Consider the following 19,550-nt stretch of genomic DNA (forward strand, 5'->3'; position numbering starts at 1 on the left):
ATAAGGGATTGGGATCAAGAAGTTTCATGGATTGGCAACCAGCAGAGGATGACCCCTGAGAAACTAAGGTCCAGCATGGATTACAAGGTGAGGACAGAAGAAAATATGGACATTGGGGAGGGTATGTGTTTTGGTGAGTGCTGTGAAGTGTGTAAACCTGGTGATTCACAGACCTGTACCCCTGGGGATAAAAATATATGTTTATAAAAAATAAAAAATTATATTAAAAAAAAATAAAAAATAAAGTGGGTTCTACGACAAAAAAAAAATAATAATAATAAAGCTATGGAGCTATGGACACCCACATTCCAAAAAAAAAAAAAAAAGAAAATATGACAGGGATCCTATTATCAGAACTTGGGTCCAAGATGACAGCTTCTATGAAAATTACTGTACAGAGTCAGAGCAGAGTTGTCAGTAAGATGCCTCTTAGCCTTGAGCTTATGTTCTCCTTGATTAGAGTGGAGTCTGGGCCAGAGTCTGAACCAGATATAAGCTTAAACTGGAGATATAATCCAATTTAGGGAACTGGTAGATGAACAGGTCAGGGAGACAGACCAGTCATTACAGCATCTTCCTCTTCAAGGGTTCCTCTAGCCAGTTTCATGGAAAGGAGCTACCAGGATGTTGAGATATCTCTGCTTTGGACAAAAATAAGAGCATAAGCTTTGGATTCAGGAAATAGTTTGAGCTTCCCCATCTGTTAGCTAACAAGAGCCTGGTGATAGCAACATGGCCTCTTTGTATGTAAAATATGCAATGTGCTTAATACTGTGCCAGACTGACTCTAAGTTGCACACAAAAAAAGTGGTAGCTGCTGTTGTTCCTGCTGTTGTTATTTCAAGAATTATAGAAGGCTTACCACATGCCAGACACATCATCTCATTTGGCCCACCCAACACCCCCTGAGGTAGGTACTATTGCTACCACACACTTATAAATGAGAAAGGGGAGACCCCAAGAGATTATGAAACTTGTCCAAGGTTACACAATTTATACAGGAGGAACTGGTATTTCAGACTCGTTTGTCTGACACTAGAAACTTTGGTCTAACAATACACTGATCCTTGAAAGTATGAAACCATAACTGAGTCTTGAGTCTATTTTGGAATCTCAGATGGCCTCTCACAGATAATTCCTCAGAGGCTGGTGTACATCACAAATGGGGTTTATAGATAACCCCACCCTAACACTGACTTTCTTGCAGCTACTAAAGGTCTTCCTAAATTAGTTCTACTCTAATCTGCTCCAAGTGGCATGTGAACATCTGGCTCTCTCTCAAGAGAACTCAGAACATATATTCCCACATAAGATTAGTGAGAAAAGCATCCAGCTATGTGTGAGGACTCTTTGCTACTTTGGGCTTGAATCCAGTTCTGCTGGTCTCTAGGTCATCAAGGACATGCGTGATACTGTGTTCCCTAGGCCCAGAGCACCCAACCAAAGACCCTAGGATGAGACTAACATGAGACTCAGAAACATGAAACCGGGGTTTGAGATGAACACTGGGCCTGTGCTCACAGACAGTTTGGTTGTACCAGGCTCTAAAGCTACAGGAGGGCAGAGGACGATATATTAAAAAAAGAAAGAAAGAAGGAAAGAAAGAAAAAAGAAAAAGGAGGTCCAAGATCTTGTGATGTCCCCAAATTCCTCTCTCTGCAGCACTATGAACCTCCAGGGTTGTGAGGGTTTGGAAACTTAAGCAGAAGAACATCAGAAGCTCTGAGTCGGAGTGCCTGGGTGGCTCAATGGGTTAAGCTTCTGCCTTCGGCTCAGGTCATGATCTCAGGGTCCTGGGATCCAGCCCCGCATCAGGCTCTCTGCTCAGCGGGGAGCCTGCTTCCCCCCCTCTCTCTGCCTGCCTCTCTGCCTACTTGTGATCTCTCTCTCTGTCAAATAAGTAAATAAGATCTTTAAAAAAAAAAAAAGGAAGGAAGGAAGAAAGAATTCTGAGGGTCTCAGTTGAATCTAAAATACTAAGTTCTGTCAGGAGACTGGCTTGGCTGTGCTTCCACAACTCCACCACACGAAGAAGACAAGTATTCACCTCTAGGATCGAATAAAGATAATTGAGCTGTGTTAAAGAGCAAATGTATTCTCCTATAGTTTCTTAAAAGCTTATTGGAGTTCAGCATGGGAGTCCCAACAACCATCATCCCCAGCAAACCCTGACCAGGCTCCATGGTCTCACGTCACCCCCTTCCCTAGAGGCTCCACCACCTTGGCTCTTGTAGAGCTGGAAGCCCCAGCTTCTGCCATACACAGAGGAGACGACACTCACTGGCATCCCTGGGGCCAGGACTATGGAACAGCACTACTGAAGTCTCTCAGCCTTGCTTAGTAACACGGGGAGAAAATCCCTGGTCCCTGGGGCTTTCATTCAAAGTAATACAATCCAGGACACCTGGGTGGCTCAGCTGGTAAAGAGACTGCCTTTGCTTCAGGTCATGATCTTGGAGTCCTGGGATCGAGTCCCACATCAGGATCCTTGCTCAGCTGGGAGTCTGCTTCTCCTTCTGACCCACCCCTTCTCATGCTCTCTCTCTCATTCTTTCTCTTTCAAATAAATAAATACATACATAAATAATCTCTCTTAAAAACAAAAACCAAAAAAACAAAGTAATACAATCCAGTATTATATGGACTGAGTATTCTCGGTCAGGGGTATTGAGGCGGAGAAAGCAAGTGCGAGGGAGGTACACAGAGCAGAGGCCTGGGTCTCCTTGTAAAGCAGCGAAGTTTAGAACAGGATTTGGGCCCCAGAAAGAGGACACAGGAACAATGTACTTTACCTAGTCCTTCACAGAACAGCTTTCTCCCTCTACAGGGAAGCTACTGTAGACAAGCATCGTAAGTCCCACCGTCAGGACCCAGGCCATTAGATGGTCTAATCTGGACCTGGGTGGCGGGCAGGATAAACAAGGCGAGAAGGACAGTCTCTAGTAGCAAAAACAGAACAGACCTGCAGGGGTATAGTTTGCAGCAGCCACAGTAAGCTTTAAGTGTCCATTAAAGCCCGTGTTCTATCTTCAATTGTCGATAGAATATGCTTCTACGTGTGTGCTTCCATAGACAACCTTTTGTATTAAAAATAATAATGAAATGAGAAGTTTTTAAATCTATATTTTGGAATAAAATCAACTTTCAGGGAAGATGATTCACGTTTTCTCTTGCAATTCCCCCACACTTCTTGGCACACTGTTCCATATATGTAGGTGTTTTCAGGCCTCTATTTGAGAGTCAGAAATACAGTGAAGGCCCAGGCAAGCTGGTAGGCAGCTCCCAGAAAACTTCGTGGGGGATATCAGTGGTTGTGCAGAAGCAGGCAGAGCAAGACATTTGGTAGCTACGTAAGGACAACGTTGGAAGAGAAGGACTTCAGTCCTTGGAGGCTCTGATAGGAGAAAGTCAGGACCTTACAATTTTGAGGACTGAAGCTACCAAGTTAAGAAACAGGGGCGCCTAGGTGGCTCAGTGGGTTAAAGCCTCTGCCTTCGGCTCAGGTCATGATCCCAGGGTCCTGGGATCGAGCCCCACATTGGCTCTCTGCTCAGCAGGGAGCCTGCTTCCTCCTCTCTCTCTCTCTGCCTGCCTCTCTGCCTACTTGTGATCTCTGCCTGTAAAAAAAAAAAAAAAAAAAAAAAAAAAAAAAAAAAAGAATGGGAATATCAAATCAGGGACAACCACTAGAATCAAAGAGCCAAACTCGCAGGTTACTACACTGATAGCCTTCAGTGAATCAGATTTCCTGGCTTCATATCCTTGTGTCATATCTTCCCTTGAAACGGAGCTGCCCTGAGGCCTGGCAGAAGTAATGCCATGCTAGATCCAGGACCAACCTTCAAAAGGTTCACAACTTCTGCCGTGGCCCTCTGGGGGAAGCTAGTCAAAATGTAAGAAACCTGACCACCAGAGACCACCTCGCTGTGAGGAAGCCCAAACTGGCCTCCCGGAGAGGAACCCAGGAATCCTTCCAACAGAGGTGCCCCTGGCTGGCTGCGCCACCGGAGTACCAGTGTGCCAGCCGTGTGAGTGAGCCGTGTTGGAAGACAGCACCACGCGGGGCAGAATCACACTGTCCTTGCCAAGCCATAGACAAAATGAAGATTCATAAGCAGGTTTTCCAGTTCCGCATGTAGGCATTTTGGAAGCTGCCCCTCTGTCTTAACAATAAGCAAAAAGCTGAACAGACTGAAAAATCAACAACTCTTCCTGGATCCAGAGGAACGGCAAGGACACGAGGCGAACCGCTGTCCCCAAGATGGGAGAGGCCAAGAGGCGAACACAGAGAATAACAATTATCGGAGCAGAGGCTCCCACTGGAGGCAGGTCCCTCCATGGGAACCAGCCTCTGGAGAGGAAAACCTGAACTGTAGTTGAGGCATTGCTTGGGGACTCAGTGCAGACAACTCTGAGGGCTAAAGACTTGAAGGGAATCCAGTCACAGGGGCCCCCCAGCATATCGTGAGATTTACCTGTAAGTGCTCACCCAGCTTCTCATAGTAAATACAGGAGAAAAGTGTGTTTCCCGTAGGGGGAGAAGAAAAGGAATTACTTTTAAGTATCTGGAGTGCTCTGTTCTTAACAAGACCTAGTTAACCAGAGCCTCACCTGCTGAGGGATTATTAGAGCCTAACAGACTCAAGGGAAGGGAAATACTCCCTAAAAAAGGAAAGGAGGGGAAAATACTGAGAAGCACTTGTCAGGTTCACAGTCCAGAGCCACAGGCTCACTGAAAGATTGAACCTAATCAGAGAATCATAGGACCGTACGAATGTGCTCCCTCCTGGTCTTATACCTCACTACCACGTTACTAATGTCCTATTTAAGGCAGTTCCTTTTACCCAGGACAGCACGCCCAGCTATCAAGAAAACATTACAAAGCACACAAAAGGGCAAAAAAAAAAAAAAATTTTTTTTTTTTGAAGAGACAGAGCAATCCTCAGAAACAGGGATGCTAGAATTATTAGACATGGAATTCAAAGCAACTGTGAGTAAAATGTTAAGGACTCTAGTGGGTAAAATAGACAGCATGCAAAACCAGATGCGTGACGTAAGCAGAGAGATGGAAATCCTAAGAAAGAACCAAAAGAAATGCTGAGATTTTTTTTTTCTTAAGATTTTTTATTTATTTGACTGTGAGAGAAGGAACACAAGCAGGGGGAGTGGGAGAAGGAGAAGCAGGCTTCCCGCTGAGCAGGGGGACCAAAGCAGGGCGCGATCCCAGGACCCTGGGATCCTGACCTGAGCTAAAGGCAGACGCTTAAGGACTAAACCACCCAGACACCCCAAGAAAGGCTAAGATTAAAAGCAAAACCCACTGTGACAGAATTAAAGGATAATTTTGATGGGCTTCTTAGTGGTCTGGACACAACTGAGGAAAGAATCTCTGAACTTGAGGACACATTAATAAAAGCCCCAAAAGCCAAAAAGCAAAAAGAACAAAGACTGAAGAATCATGGGCAAATAAATGATCATTGTTTAAACCACTGAGTTCCTGGGAGAATAGATCATCGAAACACACTGTAAAGCTCTAACTTCACCGAGCCGTCTGGAAAATAGGGTCCGAGTGGGAGAGAGGATATCTTGAGGCTTCCCATGATACTACCCTCAGCTCCAAAAATCCTCCCTGAGGAGTTCAGGGAGAGGGAACTAGAAAGAGTTCTAGTGCCTTCCCTGATTTCCAAATTTAATGAAAACATCCCAAATTTCCCCAAATATCAATTTCCCCAAATATCAATTCAACAAATGCACTTCCTTTAACTGATGGCAATGCAGATCTATACCCTTGTCTGTGGATATGATGTTCGGAGCTCGCTAGGTCTACCACAGTCTCCACATGTCCACCTGCATCAGAGTGGCCCTCGCCATCTCTGTCTGGCCTGTGCAGCGCCCAATACAGAAGTACACACATGCAGCTACTCAATATCTCACGGAGGACAGCGGGAGCAGTGACCATGATTTCCGGGTTATTTGGGGTCTGCCAACACCAGCTATGAAGCAACAATGGTAAAAGAAATACTACTCAAAAATTTTAAGGAGGCAGACAACTGGTAAAGCTCTGTGGGACAAGACAGAATGGGTTTCTCTTCTTCTTGCTCCGCAATATCGGTAAACAGGTGCAAAAGAGGAAACAGTCACCAATGGTCCGTATTATAGGATGCAAAGTTTTGGAAGAAAGAGGCAAGATCTGCCCATCCCTCTGCATCCAGGCAGAAGGAACTGCGCTCCCCAGCCCTGCTATACAAACCGCTTAGAGAAAAGCACGGGGCTTTGTCCCGGAGGTAGTAGCCTCCATCCAGCTGCACCTGCTGTAACTGCTGAAACCCACGGTCAGCCGCAGGACGCCACTTCCATTGCCATGGAAATAGACAGGCTTTGGGCACATTCAAAGTACAGGCTTAAAAATAATTTTGCAGCTTCCTTTGAACCGAGATATATCGTTAGCTGATATACATTTTACAGCCCCCGTTGACATGTGTCTGGAGAAGGGGCGGATTAATAATAGCTTACATTTCTTTAGAGCTTTTCATCCCAAAGGATCCTAAACAAGAGAAATCAGCTGAATCTTTTCTTCTTGTTTTAAGGAAAAACCCTAGTGACTTTCAAAGCAGTCCTAAATACTAGAATCAATTACAAAGAAATTCACTTTTTTTTAAGTGTCAGGACATAATTATTATTTTTTAAAGCTTGAATAGTATCCGCATTGCTCCTGAGAGCTCACAAAGGAATGGCACCAGCACCATCTCAGAAGGCTAGCATCTCTTTCCAACAAAGACAACATTTGCCGTGCCAGGAGATTTAGAGACATTATGGGTGAAGAGATAAAAATAATAATAATAATTAACAATGGCACAGGAATCTCCATCTGGAGCATCTGATAACGCAGTAGGAGATGGCTACAGATGGGAAAAGGTGGGAGGCACAGGGTAGAGCTTGTCCTAATCTCATGGGCATGGGACCCCAGACACACTCAGCTTAGCAGAAGGCTTGGTTCTTTCTACTCCTTGTGATTCTAATGGAACTGCCAGGCCAGAGTCAGCGTGTTTTACCAATGTCCAGGAAATCTGGGCTCTAGATCCCGGCATTATTCTGTCTGGCATCATGACAAGGTCAATAATACACTTACCAGTGTTTGATAATCCTGGATTAATATAGCTTTTCATTCTCTAAAGTACAGATTCTTTCTTTCTTAGCTTCAACCTAAGTCATTTGCATAGACTTCCACATAGTAATTCCAGGCACAATGCTGCTTATTCTGAGCTTTCTGCCCTGATTGACAGTTAATTAGAACCTTGAGATGTCGGCAGGTGTCGAGATAAAAAGACATCATAAACCCAGTTACAGCACAGACAATGGCTTTTTAATAATCCGTCTAAGTCATGCAGTTCCCAACTATCTCGGGCTTTTTGGATGATAGCTGCTCGATCCTGGAGGACTGCTGAGCAAGGAGGACCTCTGCTGTTAAGAAGGAACAAACATCTACAGAGGGACCGGGAAAGTGCACTTCTGAGAAGGGAAACCCAAAGGAGCTTCCACCAGGACATTCACAAAGAACACAGGATTTTTTTTTTTCTTTTTAATCAATTTGCTTTCCTTCCACAGAGACGCCAAACTAGCGGGAGATGGACAGACACACCCCCACCATCCCATCTGCCATTGCTAGTGAATATGATCTTATGATGAATAAGAAAAGTAAGCTGTTGAGAAGATAAAATTATCTCATTTGGAAAGAGAATATGTTAATCACACTGGGACTCTAAATGAAGCCATTCTTTCCCTTTAGTGTCACAGTTTGAGATCCTGGTGTGTTCCTCGTACTTGACATGCACCCTGAGGACGACAGCCTCAGCACAGGATGGATGTCTAGAGGCAGAACTTTCTCCCAGGGTCTCCCGGGGCAGAAGGCTGTCAGGATGACTGCCTTCACACACAGCCTCCCCCCGCAGGGGGTTTTGTGAACTCCAAAGATATCTCCTCTTAACTTCATTCTTTCAAGAAAAGGTACTGATTGTACAAATCTTCACAGAGGGGCTATCATTTGCATAGCCTCGTGTTAAGGGCTGTGTGGAAACAAAAGCAGAGGAGGGAGGCTACTTCTCTGAGAAGCTACAAAGTATGATTTACATTGCACTAAACAAATAATACAATAAAACAGAAGCTTTGCAGTGTGGTATCACTTTGTGACTTTGTGCTAAGAGCACATTAAAAACAGTAAGTACTAGGGGTCCCTGGGTGGCTCAGTCAGTTAAGTGTCAGACTCCTGATTTCTGCTCGGATCATGATCTCAGGGTTGTGAGATGGACCCTGTGTCAGGCTCTGAGCTCAGTGCAGAATGCAAAATTGCCACCAACATAACAAAACAAATAAAGAACAGGTGTTCCTACAACAAAACTCCTACATATTTATCAATAAGCCAAAATACATAGTGTAAGAATAATTTCACTGTGCAGGTATGTCGCTAGTTGCAACATGAGGGCATCTTTAAAATGCATTTGAATTTCCTCTTATGAATTGGTATTATTAGTTCAAAGAGCTTTTAAAGTGAGTCTTTCATGATAAAATAGTAACCTCCCCCAAAACTTACAGCTCACATATTAACATGATAAAAGCTTCCTCAAATTTGACTACAATCCTACAAGCCTGTGTAACATTATTAGTAACAAATTATTAATAATAAAAACAAGTTTTGAAATGTATGAATATCCTTCTATTAGGTCTTTAGGAAATACTGCAAAGTTACTGTCCTACAAAAGGGTGTTCAAAGATGTAGCTAAAAAAATATAAGGAAGAAGCGGCGCTTGAGTGACTCAGTCACTTAAACGGTTACAGTGTGGAGATTCCTCAAGAAATTAAAAATAGAACTTCCCTATGACCCTGCAATTGCACTCCTGGGTATTTACCCCAAAGATACAGATGTCGTGAAAAGAAGGGCCATCTGTACCCCAATGTTTATAGCAGCAATGGCCACAGTCGCCAAACTATGGAAATAACCAAGATGCCCTTCAACGGATGAATGGATGAGGAAGATGTGGTCCATATACACTATGGAGTATGATGCCTCCATCAGAAAGGATGAATACCCAACTTTTGTAGCCACATGGACGGAACTGGAAGAGATTATGCTGAGTGAAATAAGTCAAGCAGAGAGAGTCAATTATCATATGGTTTCACTTATTTGTGGAGCATAACAAATAGCATGGAGGACATGGGGAGATGGAGAGGAGAAGGGAGTTGGGGGAAATTGGAAGGGGAGGTGAATCATGAGAGACTATGGACTCTGAAAAACAAGCTGAGGGTTTTGAAGGGGCGGGGGGTGGGAGGTTGAGGAACCAGGTGGTGGGTATTAGAGAGGGCACGGATTGCATGGAGCACTGGGTGTGGTGCAAAAACAACGAATACTGTTACACTGAAAAGAAATAAATTTTTTAAAAAGGCAAAATAAATAAATAAATAAATAAATAAATAAAGCAAGCCTGCCTTTGGCTCAGGTTGTGATCCCAGGGTCTTGTGATCTAGCCCGGATCTTAATCACCAGGGAGCCTGCAGCTCCCCCTGCTTGCACTCTGTGTACATGTGTGAAATAAATAAATAAAATTAAAACATATATTTTATATATGTATTTATATTTTATATATATTATATATATATGAAGAGGGTATTATAGACACATGTCAGCAGTTCATTTATAAAAACGCTATGTTATTCTTCTGGATCTTGTGTTGTTTGTGGCATTTCCTGCTTTTTAAGATGAGTAATTTGTTGTGATCTCTTCTCATTCTAAATAAATGTTCACCTTCACCCTTGACTTGGCATTTACCATTTTGTACTTTCTTTCCTTAAAGAATCCTCTAAATCTAACCGAGGTTCAAGCTCCACAAAAGCAGAGTATTGTCCTTTCTAGGTGTGCAGTTAACAAATATCTTGCTAGTTTAATGGCTCCGTACTTTGACTAACTAAAATCTCAAATACAATAGACACTTAAAGTGAAATGTATTATGAAATATAAGGACGTGAATTCCTATTTCAAATCATCATTTCAGTAATTTTGAATCTTTTTGATCAAATTCTTGTCACACCTGATTAGTTGCACTATTTTTACTATATAATATGCCTACAGAGAGGAAAAAATGAAACAAGATGAAACCAGAGAGGGAGAAAAACCGTAAGAGACTTTTAATCTCAGGAAACAAACTGAGGGTTGTTGGGGGGGGGGAGCTGGGAGGGGTAACTGGGTGATGGACATTGGGGAGGTATGTGCTGTGGTGCGCACTGTGTGTTGTGTAAGACTGATGAATCATGGACCTGTATGCATGAAACAAATACATAATAATAATATTAATAATAATAATAATATGGCTTACAAAGCATTTATACTAAGACTAGAAATGAAAGCTTGATCTTTTTTTGTTGTTCTCTTATACGCACAGTTACTATTCTCAGCAATCTGATTTTTCTTGCAATCTTTTTTAAGCCGCTTGCCTGTTTCTGAAACCATACAATCAGTAAATCATAACTAGATACATCTAAATAGAAAAACATCATGATATGCTGGAAGTTAACCCAAAACATGAGGGAACCACTACTACTACACTCTAAGTACTTTTTTTTTTTTTTTTTTTTTTAATTTTTTATTTTTTATAAACATATATTTTTTATATACATATATTTTTATCCCCAGGTCTGTGAATCACCAGGTTTACACACTTCACAGCACTCACCAAATCACATAAACTTAATTACTTCCAGATTTCTCAGGTGTCAAAAAAAAAAAAAAAAAAAGGAAGATATCTCAGGTGTCATGCGTGGTATGGTCACGGGATATACGGTCGGAAAGGCCGTTCCTGCATCAATCTGTATATGAGACATTAGAGAAGGTTATTTTCATTTTACCTAAAATTATATAGAATTGTTCGTACAGTATATGGAATCAGAGTTTCTGGAACATTCTGCTGATGTCTTTCCCGTCCCCGGGCTCACCACCTCACTGTGGAGATTACTGGCCGAGTTCGTCGGTGTGAACTTACCTTCGAAAACAAGAAGAACACTGAAGATATTTGAGCAGGGGAGAGGCATTAAAGGGATATTTTGGAAAATTAACCCTGGTGATGCTATTCAAGATGGACCAAACAGTGAAGTCTGAAGGTAGAAAGATGAGTCAGGAGGCCAGGGCAATAATCCAGAAACTGAAGGGATATGATGGAAATGAACAGTGTTGAAATGGGAATGAAAAAGAAGAAACAAAAGCAACTGACCGGATAAAGGAAAAATGAACAGAATTTACAATGTATTCACTTTCCAGACAGGATTTGAAGTTGCGGGTGGGTTCATCCTATATCGAATTACCAGACTGCCTGTCTGTCCCCCGGGAAAACAGGGTGTTAAAATGTCACAGTCACACAAATAAACATACTAGTGAAATTAGAGCAGTGCACACCAACATATGGGGCTTGGCTGCCTAATTAAAATCCTAGTGAGCCAGCAATGGCCTAAAACCATAGAGTTCGGTGACTGCCAAAAGAAAGCAGCAAATTACATACTCAGAGAGGAAACATCTCAGATTTGTCCCAATTGACACTCTCAACCAAAAATTGGCAAAATTTTAAATACCACTTCAGACCAGCTCAGTCAGAGATATCCAAATGTTATATCAAAGTTTAGATCCATATAATAATTTGACACAAAACACCTGGAGCAGTAAATGAGACCATTTACCTTGTTGATAGAGCAGAGCAGTGAATAACACAGGACGGAATGAGGGAGAATACCATCTTACACCATTCCAAAATGTCTATGTTATTAAAACACATTTTTTACACCTATTTTGTTCTTGTTAATATTTTAAGGTATATACCCAGGGTTTAATTTAATTCAATAAACTTAATTTAGTATATAACCAAAAAAAAAAAAAAACTTTAGTATGTAACTAGAGTTAAGGGGCACCTGGGTGGCTCAGTGGGTTAAGCCTCTGCCTGCAGCTCAGGTCATGATCTTAGGGTCCTGGGATCGAGCCCCGCATCGGGCTCTCGGCTCAGTGGGGAGGCTGCTTCCCTTCCTCTCTCTCTGCCTGCCTCTCTGTCTAATTGTGATCTCTGTCAAATAAATAAATAAAATCTTTAAAAAGAAAAACCCAGAGTTAAATATTAAATGAAAGGCCTCTAATAAAAACTTTATCTTGCCTTATAACTACTCAGCTTCCCAGACCTTCTCCCTCTAATCATATTTAAATAATTTTAGAAAAATGTATTTTCCTTTAACATTTCTAGTCATTATATTTTTGCTTTATGCTCTGAGAAATTAAGATTTATCTATTTTATACCACTTCCAACCTAATTTCCCCCAATCTACACAATAGGACTGTATCCAGTGGTATGTTGGAGCCTAGTAGCGCCAAATTGCAAAAGCTAATTGTTTCAGAAATGTTGCCAATTAAATGTTAAATATAGCCATTTAAATGTTAAATAAAGCCAATTAAATGTTAAATATAGCCATTATTAAAAATTAAATTACACAAACTTATAATTAAATAAGTTATGTTAGAAGTAAAGGTAATAAGGCGCGCCTGGGTGGCTCAGTTGGTTAATGGTCCAACTCGATTTCAGCTCAGGACCTGATCTCATGGGTCATGAGACTGAGCCCTGAGTCAGGCTCTGTGATCAGGGGGAGTCTGCTTGGATATACTCTCCCTCTGCCCCTTCCCTAGCTGACACTCTCTCTCTCTCTCAAATTAATAAATAAATATTTTTTTAAAAGTAAAGGTAATGAACATCGAAATTCCTAATCATGTTACTACATTTTACTATTATCTGTCCTGTTGAAGTTACTTCCATTTATTGTATCTGTATTGTAGAAATACTAAAAAATGCTATGCTGCTACCCACAACTTCCCAACTCTGTGTTCAGGACACCTTGATCATTCGATATTGACCATGGTGGGTACATTTCTCCACTGAAATCAGCAGATGTCACAAATCTGGGCTTTTAATTTTATTAATTGTCAAGACTTTAGAACCAGGAAAATAATGGAGATAAGTTTAATAATTTAGATATAACCTAAAAGTGTGTTATGTCTGTACCCATTACATTGCAAATAGAATGAAAAATGAAGGAACGCTTTTCCATTATTCATTTGAGCAATTAAGTCATTCATGTCATTGGTAAATGAGTGCAGTCCTGACATATGTCTTCATTGTTTCATTTTTCTTACTTCTTTTTAAATGTAGCATATTCTATTTTTAATGAAGAATTTTATTTTATTTTAATATTTTTTTTATTTATTTGACAGAAACTCAGAAACAGAGAGAACACAAACAGAATGAGTGGGAGAGGGAGAAGCAGGCCTCCCACTGAGCAGGGAGCCCAATGAGGGGCTAGATCCCAGAACCCCAGGACCATGTCTCCAGCCAAAAGCAGACACCTAACAAATAAGCCACCGAGGAACGCCTTTCTTACCTTTGTTTTTAAAGATTTATTTTATTTAATTGAAAGATGGAGAGCATGAGCAGGAGGGGAGGAGGGAGAGGGAGAGGTAATCTCAAGCAGACTCTGAGCTTGGTGCAGTCTGACATGGGGCTGGATCTCATGACCCTGAGATCGTGACCTGAGCCAGAACGAAGAGTCGGATGCTTAACTGACTGACCCAACCAGGTACCCCTCATTTCTCTTACTTGTCAAGGTAAAAAAAAATTCAACTAACATTCATATCAGAAGTATCTTCATTTATCAGTCACAACCATAGGTTAGCTATTATTCCAAGAATTCAGCAAAACTCAACAAAAGCATAATGTAAGAATCAATGACTATAGAATCTACTATAAAAAGTCATGAATACTTCATTATTTATAAATCGTGGGCTATATATCCTTTATACAAGTAAACTTTATCATAAATGTATGTTTGTAGATATGTCCGTTTTTTAGTTTATTAGCACACTACTGGTTATATAATTATTTTTAACAAGTTCATAAATAATACTTGCATATGTGATCATATAAATATTGTTCACTAAAGAAACAAATGTTTTCTTTCTTAGATAAAGGTTTTTCCTGAAGTTTCTTTTTTTTTTTTTTAAAGATTTTATTTATTTATTTTATAGACAGAGATCACAGGTAGGCAGAGAGGCAGGCAGAGAGAGGGGGAAGCCGGCTCCCCACTGAGCAGAGAGCCCAATGTGAGGCTTGATCCCAGGACCCCGAGATCATGACCTGAGCCAAAGGCAGAGGCTTAACCCACTGTTTAACCCACTGTTTAAACTTCTGAAGTTTCTAATTGCCTTTTTCCTTCTTGTACAATCTTTATTATAATTATTCTCCATTTTTTTTCCAAAAGCTCCATTGTATCCATGATACTATGCTATCTTTTACAGGTATGGGGGGAATTAACCTTCCGAGCCCTCTGGCATTTTACTGCAATTTAAATACATTCTAGGTCTCTAGCATAAGAGTTACCCTGGGACTTTAATGACTTCTTTTTAATTTTTATATCTTAAGTCTTCTTCTTTCTTAAATTTTTTCTTTTGTTTTACTGGAAAACTTCCTCAATAAATCTCTTCAGAAACAATATGTGAAAGATAAATTTCTTAAGCCCTTGGACATATTAAAAAGTCTTTATTCTGTGACAGTTTTATTGATAGTTTGGTTAGGTATAGAATTCTAGGTTTGAAATAATTTTCTCTTAAATTTTAGTTATTCCTCTAATGCCTCCAAGCAATCTGATTTCCTTGAGAAATTCAGTGACATTTAGAGTATCTCTTCTTTGAAAGTAATCTAAACTTTTGCTTTGGAAACTTTTTAAAAATTCTTTTTCCTTAGCATATTGCAGTGTAATACTTATGTGCCTTGATATGGGTCTTTTGCATTCATTTTAAAAGGATTCAAAGTGCCCTTTGATCTAGAAACCTGCTATACTTCAACTTTTATATTATGTATTGTTATATTTCTTCCTTCTGTTTACTCTGTTATTTCTTTCTAGAATGCCAGTTAGTTGACTGCTCCTTTAAGTCTCTGTTACCCCATTTTCCTTTTCTTTTACTTTTTGTTATACTATCTGAGAGATTTTCTTTCTCTGATTTCTTTTTCAGCCATCACATTTTAACTTTTCAAGAGATCTTTCTTTTCTCTTTTATCTTTTCATTTGATCCTGCTCTAGTTTTATGGAAGTAGTATCTTTCTTCTCACTATAAGAACATTAATTTTGGTTTGTCTTTTGAAGTTCTTGGCAATATCACTGTTTCTCTGTATTTACATTGTCTATTTGTTTATTTCTGTCTCTTTTTTTTAAGATTTTATTTATTCATTTGATAGATAGAGATCACAAGTAGGCAGAGAGGCAGGCAGAGAGAGAGGAGGAAGCAGGCTCCCTGCTGAGCAGAGAGCCCAACAATGAAGCAGGGCTCGATCCCAGGACCCTGAGATCATGACTTGAGATGAAGGCAGAGGCTTTAACCCACTGAGCCACCCAGGTACCTCTATTTCTGTCTCTTCTTTCACAAAGCAAACTTTCTACAGTTTTTTGTTGTTTCTTGGTTACTCTTCATAGTGACAAGAGGCACATACCTATGAAAAAAGTGGCTTGAAGTGCTGTATAGAGTAATCGTTTTAACCAATAAATTTCTCTTTGTGGTGGATAGGCAAGGACATGTCCATGGGAATCATCTGGGGGGGAACTCTATGGCCAGCATGTAGAGATCCAGGAAAGTTCAATTTCTTTTTTAAGATTATTTATTTACTTACTTATTTGAGAGAGAGAAAGCGCACAGAGGGAGAGAGAGAAGCAGACTCCCCACTGAGCTTGATGCAGGGATTGACCCCAGGACCCTGAGATCATGACCTGAGTCAAAGGCAGATGCTTAACCAACTGAGCCACCCAGGTGCCCCAGAAAGTTCAATTTCTTCAGGGAAGAAAGTTCTAATGGGGGAGTATGAGGAGTCATTTGCTGCAAGTGTTACGCAATCAGCCTTTTTAAGGCCTTTTTTCCACTCTCCTCTTCATCTAGCATCTCTGAACCTGAAGCCTTAAAAAGTTCTGTGGGCACAAATGAAACTTCTATAATTCTGTGTTGTCTTCTGAAAACACTCAATGGTAAATATACCATTATACCACGTAGCTATGGCAATTATCTCTATTCCATCTACTTACTGACTCCAAAATTCTGTCGAAATCTTTCTGGTTTCCAACAATGACTGAAAAGTTTATTTAGACCACCTTCCTACTGAAAATGACTAACACTGCCAGATCAAATATTTGTTCAGTCTTCTTTAAAACTTCAAAGCGATCACAAGATATTAAGCAATTACCAGGTCAAAATTGAAAGGAAAGCAGAGACTAGAGAGATAAGCCAGCACAGAGACGGTATTGCCCTAATAACATTTGACAACCCAAGAGAAGAAAACAAAGGCCCCAGGCACACACAGTGTGGAGATTCCAAAAGGAGAAGCTCTCTTCAGTAAGTTAAGGTTCCAAAGGACTACAAATTCTTAAAATAGGGAAGCTTTATCACCTGGGTAGACCAAGGAACCTGGACCCATGAACACAGTTGAGGTGATCTCAGGCTGGTGCCTAACGGAAGCAACGCAAAACTTCTCTGGAGATGGCAAACAGGATAAATAAAAAGAAATTCAAATGGAAAGAGCAGCACTACAAAGAAAATAATAAATTTTAAAAATCATAAAATCATCCAGAGATAAGAAGGAAAGTAACTAAAAATAAGGAACAGGTAGTTAGCTTCTCAACAGCAATACTGGAAACCAGAAGATAGTGGGATTATATCTTTAACGAGCTGAAAGACAGTATTTGCCAACTGGAATTCTACAACTAGTAATTGTTCAAGAATAAAGGCATAATAAAGATATTTTAAGAAAAACAAAAACAGGGGCGCCTGGGTGGCTCAGTGTGTTAAGCTTCTGCCTTTGGCTCAGGTCATGATCTCAGGGTCCTGGGATCAAGCCCCACATCGGGCTCTCTGCCCAGCAGGGAGCCTGCTTCCTCCTCTCTCTGCCTGCCTCTCTGTGATCCTTCTCTCTCTCTGTCAAATAAATAAGTAAAATTTTTAAGAAATGAAAAGCAAAAACAGAGACACCACTGCAAATAAATCTTCAGTAAAGAAAATTCTAAAGAGTATACTTGGGGCACAAGAAAGTACTTCCAAATAAAATCCTAAAGAAGACAAAAGTAATAAAGAGCAAAATAAAGTGGTAAGTACATAGATAAATCTAAAAAACATTGCCTTTATAAAATAGCAAGAGTAATATCCTTTGGGTTAATCAGCTCATGACAATTACCACCTATCCAAACAGGAATGATGTATATGAGGTTAAGAAGTCCTAAGGACCTTTATTGTCTAAGAAGAGAATATAGGTATTGATTACCTTTAGATTTTGATTAATTAAATATTCATGTTGTAATTTCTAGGGAAACCACTAAAGGAATAGAAATAGAGAATACAATTTCCAAAAACAATTAAGGTAGAAATCAATAACAAAAAGACTACTAGAAAATAGGTTTGGAAGTTAAGAAATAAACTTGGAAATTTTGCATTATCAAAGAAGAACTCATAATGGAAATGAGAAATTATTTTGAATTACAATAGAGTTACTACATCAGACCCCTTCCATCTTGGAAGGGCTAGCCGGTCATCCTTGCAAGGGTAGAACCCTCTGCCACATCAGTAATGTGGGAATTCTCCCATTAAAGAATGGCCACTATCACATTCTCTTTGACACTGAGGAGTGTGAAGAGGCTTTACTACTTTCAGTTTAGAAAAGTCTCTAGAGGAAAAGGAGATGAACACGTTTCAATCAGCCAGTTGTAGCAAAATTCCGTTATGTCATTTTAAACAGCTCTAAGAAACTGCACAATCTGATGCACCATGTTCCCCTTTTTTCCTTTCATTAGGCTTTAAAATTTTTACCAATCCCTACCTAGTTTTATTCCAAGCATAAGACAAATTCATTTACAAGCCATCTATGTTGTTGAGAATTTTTCTAATTCCACTTCATTACAGGATTTTATTTATACTTAAAATTTATATTTAAAGTTACAGGATCTTATTTCTATTTAAAATTATAGGATTTTATTTATATTTAAAATCTTATTTATATTTATATTTTTACAAGCACCTTTAAATGCCCTTTCAAAAAAATTCTTCCTTACGCTAACTCAGGTAATAAAACCAGTTTCCTTACACTGAAAACCAGCTGGTATCTACCTTCTGATTTCAATCTTACAGAAAATCATTATAAATTCTCAAGTTTTAAGCACTGGGTGGGGTAGGGGGAGTGTGTGGATGTGTGTGTTGATCCATTTTGTGTGAAAGTAGGAATTTTGAGCCAGGTATGTTATTTGAAACAGAAAATTGGTTTCACGCTAACAAAAGCAGACAAAAACAATCTTCAACTGAACTTAGTCTCAGACATGTTGGCAAACCATACAAACAGGGAAGCACATTTTACTTTCCTAAATGTATATGAGTTAATCTGCATACCCAAAAAAAGGCTTTTTTGGTCTATTAACAGAGTGTGGGTTAAACACTTTTCAAATGAAAAGTTACTAACCACGATAAGAAAATAATATTTTATTCTTATCTTTAAAAATATTTCTGGGGCGCCTGGGTGGCTCAGTGGGTTAAAGCCTCTGCCTTCAGCTCAGGTCATGATCTCAGGGTCCTGGGATTGAGCCCTGAATCAGGCTCTCTGCTCAGCAGGGAGCCTGCTTCCCCACCCCCTCCTGCCTGACTCTCTGCCTACTTGTGATCTCTGTCGAATAAATAAATAATGTCTTAAAAAAAATATTTCTGAGAGAATTTTAATTCCCAGAAGCAACCTACCAAATAATAACTTGTAGAATTAAATTAAATATTTGTGTTATCTTTCTACTATAAATAAAGAAATAAATAATAAAGTATAAGACTTTTCTCACCTTATATAACAGAACTCTATTTTCAGTAAACATGCAGTTCACTGAATTTCAATTTGCCTGAAAATACATCTCTATTAATAAAACAATTTGTGGCAGTAAAAAAATATAACTATTAATATATATATAGTGTAGATATGTATATGTGTATATGTATGTACATATGTATATATAAGACCACTGCTCTCCAAACCTCCTCATTTTGGAAAAATGTAGTAGATAACGTGCAGAGTAATTGTTTTTAATGAAGAACATGAAGCAAACTTCGGCATCAACAAATTTTAAGCCATCATATTGGTTCCCAGTGTGTCTCACTGCTCTTATCCCTACCTCTAACCTAATAACTAAGTTCAGCCTTTTTATATTTTGATTTTTTTATTAAACATGGATCCAGTCTGCTAATAAGTATGCCTATTAATTATTTTGTTTGTAGAAAGATATCATGAAAAAAGTGATTTATAATGTTATTAGGGCTTGTACTTTTAATTATACACTGAAATGTATTCCAGGAGTGATACTCCGTCTCTTTAGATGCCTATCCAACAATTTACTTTTGTACAAAATACACCTGTAGACCACTAACCCAGTAAATCTTACTCAGTAAGTTAGGAGACAGTGTTACTATTTGTAGTCATCTG

Source organism: Mustela lutreola, chromosome 1 (genome assembly GCF_030435805.1).
Source record: "Mustela lutreola isolate mMusLut2 chromosome 1, mMusLut2.pri, whole genome shotgun sequence".
Taxonomy (NCBI): domain Eukaryota; kingdom Metazoa; phylum Chordata; class Mammalia; order Carnivora; family Mustelidae; genus Mustela; species Mustela lutreola.